At 38.9% G+C, this 9,558-nt stretch overlaps 1 non-coding gene across 1 annotated transcript; it reads right to left on the bottom strand.

The window, feature by feature from the left end:
- Nucleotides 1–5,230: 5,230 nt before the first annotated feature.
- Nucleotides 5,231–5,337, bottom strand: LOC145013496 (small nucleolar RNA R71). Its single transcript, XR_013665051.1, has one exon. It is a non-coding gene; the product is annotated as a small nucleolar RNA R71 (small nucleolar RNA).
- Between the last annotated feature and the right edge of the window lie 4,221 nt (nt 5,338–9,558).

Below are 9,558 nucleotides of genomic sequence, written 5' to 3'. Positions count from 1 at the left end.
TGAGAATCCACGATTCCTATCATTTACCAAAAATATGTTAGATTTTAAACTTTTATGCAATGTTCCTCTTGTAATGATTATTCACAAAGTCATCAGTCATTACAGAGTATTCCAAAGAAGGTCAACTTCTATGGAATGGAAGTCTCATATTCAAAGTACATTGCTTTGAACATCCTTCTTGCATTAAGGTTTTCTAATCTTACATAGATTGAATAACTTCCATCTATGGAGACATTTCCATAGTCCCATTTTGACTATCACTTCCGAACAAGAGTTACTTCTTTTCAGAACATATCAATACGGTCCTTTCCGACAACTTACATCATACTTCCAACTTTCCCTGAGCAACCAATCTTTGGCGAACCTCAGATTGTCCTCGACAATTGCTTAATCACTTTAGTCATATCCAGTTCTAGACTTTTCCCTTCTCAATGCCTTCAGCATTTGGAAAATTTAGAAAAGATGAATATTATAGCACATGCAATCGATCCTATATCCGAAGCATATGGGACACGATTCATGATGTCTCACATAAAGACATGATACTAGACTAGTCTTTTGCTACAATATTTTTTATTTGCCATGTTTTCAAAATTTAACTATGAAGAGGGATGCCGTAATCATAATCGAATTTTGAAAACGCAATATATATAGAATTTCTTCAAGTTGAACCATTCCAACACAAAATTCATATATATTCTTGACTAAAGATGATTAAAAACTCAATCTAAGCTTTAGAATTGAAATGAAGTATAATTTCCTCTCCTTTAATTATAGCAAAACAACTTTTCAACCCCTGCAACTTCACGAATTGAAACTTTGTTTTCTATAATTAACATTGCTAACTTGCAACATTAAACATAATAATCATGCTTCCACTAACATGATGATTATCAGCATAACACTATGCTCCCACTAGCTCTGACATATTTCCAGAAATCTGCTGGACTTCTGAAATTTGGATTCATACACCCTTTCTTAGATAGCTCACATGTGTGTCTAAACAATTTTCAGAACTACGAAAAGGGATGTCGTAATCATAGTCTCAATTGCTTAGGAATTTTCCATTTCTCACAAGTCCATGTTAGTGTGCCGGTTAACCACACGCGCTCCACTAACGACTTTTGAAAATGCAAATAACATAATTGATATCTACGTAAAATCTACTTAGTGAAAGCGTTTCCTCACCATCATTTTCATGAATCGGAGAGAAACCTTATGACACTTAGATTTTATAGTGTATGAGTTCCTATCCATGTGAATTTGTCAAAACCATAATCACAAGATAAGGTTAGTGACAAATTCAGCCTTACATGGATTAAACTTGTTCAATCTTAGTTTCTTGTCACCTTTGTAGCACAAGGCCCACCAATGCTTCCAAGTTGAACTCTGATAACTCACATGCAAATTCAACTTATTTGAAGTAGGTATAGAAATAAGAATTATGTCAACACGATAGGTTGCAAACCTTAAGTCGTGTGCTAGTGATAAATTACAGGTTTTACTCTAGATTAAATCTTGAAACTCTTTCAGGATCTTTAAGGCTCCCACTGTCCCCTTGACATATAAGTTTCCCCAGTCAAGAACCATTCCTTGACAAAACAAATATTTAAGGGATAGTGCGGATTCTTATCAAGACTAACACTTCACACAATTGTTCTTAGTTGGTCTGTGTCTCATCCAAGACATCACAACTTACCAATCTCAAATGTACAAGAGTAGAAAACATTTTACTCTTACATTTGACTAGTGTAAATAAATCTTCCTTTATGTCACTCAAGGTTACAATCTTGGAGTATGACTCTAAGAATTGTTTTGGAACGAAGTATGACTCATCTTCTTGATTTAAACCAATCCAACAATTCATGACCTCTCTTCTTAGCCATAATAATGCACTAAGACATCCTTAGAGTATGAATTTGTGATATGGTATCATAATCATTAAGATGATCATGAAATATGATACTAAAGTACTCTCCCATCCTTTCAGATTTGAGAAACCTTTATCTTTCTGCCTAATTTGATTCTTCTCATTTGTTTTGTCATACATTGTAACCTTTCCAATGTTACAGAATTATACTTAACCTTATAAGTATAATCATATTTACTAATCTTTAGTAAATCATGATAAAACAATCTTTGTGGTGGACCTTGACCAGCGCACACCCAGTTTACCTAATTCCTTAGTCCTTCAATTGACTCACATATACATGTGATCAAAGAATTAGTCTTAATTTTCAAAGATGAAAATTCTTATTCATCATACAATACAACTTGTATGATTCCAAGTTTCTATCCAATTGAATCTTGGGTGATGAAAAACTTTCTTCATTTGGTAAATTCAGACACTACCACAAATGAAAGAATCAAATCAACTTTCCAATATTGCTATTACTGGAAATATATAAGCAACAACTTTTCACAAATGCCATTGTAAGGATATTTTTAAAATAAATAAAATTAAAAACCCTTTTTTTCTTTTATTTTAAAACTTCACGGAAAAACTTATCCTTACAATCCACATGAAAACCTTGTTGTTATCTATTCATAAGCAATATAATATAACTCTTAAGCAACAGCTCAAAATTCTGATTACCGAACCATGCGATCGAAACCCACCTTCGCAATTAGAATCAACATATACTTACTTTAAGCTTCCTGTCTTTTCTTTGATTCTAAAAAACATCAATATGTGACCCATTCACATTATGTAATAAGAATCTCCAAATAGGAACTTAATAGAGTTAGACAGTGGACTTTACCCGAAGTAGAGTCAAACCTCTTGACTTGATCAACCTTATGACCTTTCAGGTGAATAGGGAAACTTTGCAACCAATTCCCCTTCCTTTGGCAACAAAACACATGGACCCTTTGGTAATGGCACATGAGACTATCTCAGACTTAGTGATATGTGCAGAATTAGTTAATTATTTAGCATATATTCTTAGTTGTTTTGATTAATTATGTGAATAATGTGGACAAAAGGTACTTAAAATGTTGTGAATTGTGTTTTCAGTCCAAAAGATATGCTTGGAAGCATAAAGGAGAAAAGGGAAGCAATTGAAGATCAAAGAGTGAAAGAAGGGGATATACTCGGCGAGTAGATCAACCCTACTCGGCGAGTACACGAGGATATTCCAGAAGATAAATACGACTGCTGATTCAAGACGGATAAGCATGGATCTACTCGGCGAGTTGATTCTGCTACTCGCCGAGTACGCCCTGTTTTGGGATATCTATAAAACACGAATCCTTATCTCATGGGATGATACTCCTGGCGATTTTTGAAGGTTTAGCTGCGACGAAGAGACTCAGAAGACGCTAAGGAACCCTAGGCTTCAATATTTGGAAGAATTCAAGCAATTAGGTTAATTCTACCACTTAGACTTAGGAATTGAATATGTTTGCTTTAGTAAACTTTGTTTTTATGTTTGTTTCTACTGCCATTATGAGCTAAATTCGTTTTTGTTTCTGTTTGGGGAATACCAAAGAACTCCTATGGTTTGATTATTGATTATTGCTTAATTGTCTATTGGTGATTTATTAAATTAAGTTTGTTAAAGAACCTTATGTATTAATCACTACTATTTTCTGTTAATTGGAAGGCAATTAGGTTGCATGAACATCACTTAATTGTTAACCTCATATGTCTATGTGAATGCTAAACCATATGCTTAGAAGTAATGATTATGAAACTAAGATTAATAAGAAAGTAGGAAGATTAATGTGTGAACTTGTTTGAGAAACCATCAACAAGAGGTTAATTGAATTGATAACTTAATTGACCATTACAAATCTTATTTAATCCAAATAATTAATCTAGGGAATTAATTAGTTTAAACACTTGATCAACGCTTAAATTAGTTAATTGTCTAAGGGTTAGGAGTAATGAATATGAACCTAACTATTATAATTGGTAACCAATAGCAATTAATCTACCTTAAACTTAAATAACCATAGGAGTGAATTGGTTGAACCTAAATAGAAACATCTTTATCAAATTTGGTGAATAGTTGTTGCTTTAGTTAATTAGTTAATTTAGTTTGTCTAAGTTTCTAGTCTTGCAAAACTAGAGAAAAACCCTTTACTTTTATTATTTGTTTTAGTTAAAATTAGTTATTAGTTTAATTTTCCGTTCCCTGAGTTCGATACCTTACTTATCAATCTATACCACTTAAAGACAGGTTCACTGCCTTTGTATGCTCAATTTATTAATAAAAAGTAGGGACAAAACTAGTTGGTTTTACACACATCAAGTTTTTGGCGTCGTTGCCGGGGAACGGTTCTAAATAATTAAGCTAATTCCTAATTTTTTCGATCCTTTGTGTGAGTTTACTTGCATAAAGTACATTTATTGCAATTTAGTAATTAGTAATTAGGTTTTAGTATCTGTTTTAGTAGGTTCACTTAGATTTTTTTTTTTGAAATACCACTGATACTCGCCGAGTGCAATCGCACCTACTCGGCGAGTAGCAGTTTAGTCGGCTGTAGATTTTCTTTATTTTTACAATCTTTTTGTTCTTTTTACGCTTTTTATTTTATTGATTTCAGGACTTTCATGACCAGAGGAGCAAACACACCACTAGTACCCCCGTTTGAAGACCCCGAATCCGCATTGAAAAGAAACAAAGGGAAGGACGTGGAGAGTTCAAGCACACCAAAGAAATCACCATTGTCCAACTTGAAGACTATTTTTGGGAAAAAGAAGAGCAGTAAATCAGGAGCTTCTAGCGCTTCTTTGATAATTGAGGAGCCAATTCAAGAAGATATTGGATACGAGACCGAGGAAGAAGAGGAGGCAATGTACGAGCAAGAAACCGAGTCGGAGGAAGAGTTAGCGTTCACTATGGCTAACATTGATGAAATCCCCATGGGAGAATGGAAGAAGAGGATGCGCGACGACCATGGCCCGGGACTCGTGCAACCCGCAATTCCCGCGACTGCTACCTTCGAACTAAAAGGTCATATCCTAGCTTCACTCAAGGAAATACCTTTCTATGGGAAAGATCATGAAGATGCCTACAAACATTTGGATGAAGTCAATGATGTTGCTGATTACTTCAATATTCCAAATGTAACCCGCGAAACTCAACTACTTCGTATGCTTCCGGTAACCTTCAAGGGTGCTGCTAAAGACTGGCTCAAGTCACTTCCCCCCGGATCAGTCACTACTTGGGCTAGAATGAAGGAAGAATTTATTGATCACTTTTGCCCACCATCCAAGATAGCCAAACTGAAGAAGGCCATTGCAAACTTTGAACAACAAGCTGGAGAGTCTTTACATGAAGCATGGGAGAGGTACAAAGGTCTGCTAAGAAACTACCCACACCATGATCTAAACAGCCAGCAAGAAGTTTCCATCTTCTATGATGGAGTCAATGTCACAACCCGGCAGTTGCTAGACTCGCAAGGCCCACTTACAAAGAAGCCACCCCCGGTGATTAAAGAATTGATTGAAGAATTCTCTAAACACTCTAGAGAATACCACAACCCTAGGAATGATGTCACGAGGGGATCCGCGTCTGCTGCTACTGAAGATTTATCCGCGGTCATGGCCATGTTAAAAACCATGGATAGGAGAATGGAAAAAATGGATCAAACTATCCATGCTATTCGGGTGGGTTGTGAAAACTGCAATGGACCTCACCTCACTAGAGATTGCGATTTGGATGAGAATGGCAACAAGAAGGCACAAGCATGTTATTCGAGCGGTGACCGGTATGATGAGGACTGGCGCAAACAAAAGAAAGAGTGGCTGCCTTACGAAGAGTACAAGAAGGCCAAGAGGAGAAGTATAGACAAAAAGGGAGAGGCTTTTATCAAAAGGAGGAGCCGGTGCAAGAGAGGAAGCCAAGCTTGGAAGATATGCTTACTAAATTTGTGGCTGCTTCCGAGAAAAGACATAGTGACCATGATGCTGCTATCCAAGAAACAAGAACCATGCTCAGGAACCAGCAAGCATCCATCCACAACACAGAAACGCAGCTTGGGCAACTTGCTCAACAACTAAACCAAAGGTCACCGGGTGAGCTTCCTAGCAAAACTGAGAACAACCCACGAGGCGCACAAGTAAACATTGTCACAACGAGAAGTGGTAAGATCATCACTCCCCTGGCCCCCATTCGAACTGAAGCAACCAGGGACTCGCAGAAGGAAGGAACTGAAGAACAAGCAGAAAACCAAGATTCACAATCTGAGAGTTCTACTCGCCGAGTAGGGCCGATGGATTCGGCGAGTACCCCAGCAAAATCGAATGAACAGCCTCCCTTGAAGCCATACCAGCCTCCAATGCCATACCCAGCCCGAGCCAAGAAAGAGAAGCATGAAGAGGAATATCAGAAGTTTCTAGACCACATTAAAACTCTTTAAATCAACATTCCTTTCATTGAAGCCGTCATGCAAATGTCCAAGTATGCTAAGTTCCTTAAGGAACTCCTCACCAATAGAAGAAAGATGGAGGAAGTGCAAAACGTAGTGCTTAATGAGAACTGCTCCGCCGCAATGCTAAACAAGTTACCAAAGAAGAAGGGTGATCCAGGGAGCTTAACTTTACCTTGCCAATTTGGCAACTTGGCTGCAATTCATGCCTTAGCTGATTCTGGAGCAAGTGTGAACCTTATGCCATACTCGTTCTTTAAGAAGCTAGACCTCCCGGAGCCAAGGCCAATTCGAATGGCAATTCATTTGGAAAACAAGAATGTCACCTTCCCAAGAGGCATTTGTGAAGATTTGCTAGTGAAAGTGGACAAATTTGTCTTTCCAGCTGATTTCATCATTCTAGACATGGAGGCGGATCTGCAAGTGCCAATTATCCTTGGAAGGCCTTTCCTCAACACAGCTAGCGCTATCGTAGACATGAGAGATTCTAAGCTCACCTTGCGAGTTGGGGACGATTCAGTAACATTCGGGGTAGACCAAGCCATGAAGTACTCTAGGAGTAGCGACGACACGGCATTCTCAATCGACATGCTCGACGAACTATTGGAGGAAGACATACCTGAAGATTCCAGCAAGTTTGCAGCTTTGGATGAAGCATTTGACCCAGAAAAGGACTTACTAGAGATTGAAAGACTGTTGGAAGAAGCGGAGTATGAAGAAATAATGAAGCAATCTGAGAGCCCTACTCGCCGAGTACATCTGAAGAAAAGCCAGAAGTCATGAATGTAGCTGCAAACTCGCCGAGTACCATACCTGCACTCGGCGAGTCCGTCACTAAGAACAACCAAATGGAGCTTAAAACATTACCTGACCATCTGGAGTATGCCTTTCTGGAAGAAGGAAATCAGAAGCCTGTGATCATAGCCTCGGATCTATCCAAGATGGAAAAGGAAGAACTTGTACACGTGTTGAAGAAAAGGAAAAGAGCCATCGCATGGAGCATCTCCGACATCAAAGGAATAAGCCCATCCTATTGCTCTCACAAAATCAATTTAGAAGAAGGAGCAAGGCCGGTAGTGCAGCACCAAAGACGATTGAACCCGAACATGCAGGAAGTTGTCAAGAAGGAGGTGGTCAAGCTCTTAGATGCAGGAATCATCTACTCCATTTCCGATAGTCCATGGGTGAGTCCGGTCCAAGTGGTGCCCAAGAAAGGAGGAATGACGGTCATCACCAACGAAAAGAATGAGTTAATTCCGACGCGAACGGTAACCGGTTGGTGAGTGTCCATCGATTATCGAAAGCTAAACGATGCCACTCGCAAAGACCATTTCCCCCTTCCTTTCATAGATCAAATGTTAGAGAGACTATTGGGCCATAGCTATTACTGCTTTCTAGATGGGTTTTCAGGGTATTTTCAAATACCCATAGACCCAATGGACCAAGAAAAGACCACCTTCACATGCCCAAGTGGGACTTTCGCCTATAGACGCATGCCTTTTGGACTATGCAATGCACCTGCGACATTTCAAAGGTGTATGACCGCCATATTCCATGATATGGTGGAAAAATTCATGGAGGTCTTTATGGATGACTTTTCTGTATTCGGATCTTCATTCCATGACTGTCTCACAAATCTTGACTCAATGCTTGCTAGGTGTGAGAAAACCGACTTGGTCCTAAATTAGGAAAAAATGTCACTTCATGGTCAAGGAGGGTATAGTTTTGGGACACAAAGTCTCTAAAAAGGGAATTGAGGTGGATCGGGCAAAAATAGACACCATTGCCAAATTACCCCCACTAACTAATGTGAAGGGCATTAGGAGTTTTTTGGGACACGCAGGTTTTTACCGGCGTTTTATAAAGGATTTTTCCAAAATCACGAAACCTCTAACACAATTATTACTAAAAGATGAACCCTTTAATTTTACTAAAGAGTGTTTAGAGGCATTTGAATTTCTAAAGGAAAAATTAACTAATGCCCCGATCATTATAGCACCAAATTGGAACTTACCCTTTGAGATCATGTGTGATGCTAGTGACTATGCATTAGGAGCGGTCCTTGGTCAAAAGGTTGATAAGCACTTTCAACCCATCTATTATGCTAGCAAGACCTTAAACCCCACCCAAGAGAATTATACTACTACTGAAAAAGAATTGTTAGTCGTGGTTTATGCTTTTGACAAGTTTCGCCCTTACTTGGTTTTATCTAAAACCATTGTTTTTACTGACCACTCGGCTATCAAGTATTTGTTTTCCAAACAGGATGCCAAGCCAAGACTAATACGATGGGTGCTGCTTCTTCAAGAATTCGATATAGAGATAGGAGACAAGAAAGGAATGGAGAATGTAGCGGCCGATCATTTATCTAGGCTCGAGAACCCGCAATTGCAAGAAGATAAGGATGGAGACGACTTTCCGGATGAATACATTATGGTGTCCGTGGGAGAGGAGCCATGGTTCGCAGACATAGCTAACTATTTAGCTACAAATTATGTCCCGAAGGATTATAGTAGTCAACAAAAGAAGAAATTCTTTGCGGAGATCAAATACTACTTTTGGGACGATCCATACCTCTTCCGAAGCTGTGCGAATGGAATTATAAGAAGATGTGTGTTCGGGAAGGAAAGCCGAAGAATACTAGAACATTGCCATAGCTGGCCCACGGGAGGACATCATGGAGCACACTATACCGCAAAGAAGATCTTTGACATTGGGTTCTATTGGCCTACAATCTTCAAAGATGCAGCCCAATATGTCAAGGAATGTGATGCTTGTCAAAGGGTGGAAAACATTTCATCTCAAAATGAAATGCCACAACATAGCATTCAAGTGTGCGAGGTGTTCGACGTATGGGGCATTGACTTCATGGGACCTTTTCCCACATCCAAAGGAAACAAGTACATACTAGTGGCGGTCGATTATGTCTCAAAATGGGCGAAGGCGCAGGCTTTACCTACAAATGACGGACGGGTAGTGGTACGATTCTTAAAGAAACTATTCTCCCGGTTTGGTGTTCCGAAGGCCCTGATTAGTGACCTTGCCAATGATCAATTGGAAAAGGTGCTCAAGAAATATGGGGTGACCCATAAGTTCTCCACGTCATACCATCCACAAACTAGTGGACAAACTGAAGTGACCAATCGAGCCTTGAAGCGTATTTTAGAGAAGTCGGTGGGA

This window comes from Lactuca saligna, chromosome 8 (assembly GCF_052625555.1).
Source record: "Lactuca saligna cultivar CGN05327 chromosome 8, ASM5262555v1, whole genome shotgun sequence".
NCBI lineage: Eukaryota > Viridiplantae > Streptophyta > Magnoliopsida > Asterales > Asteraceae > Lactuca > Lactuca saligna.
This window is presented reverse-complemented; position numbering and strand designations above follow the sequence as displayed.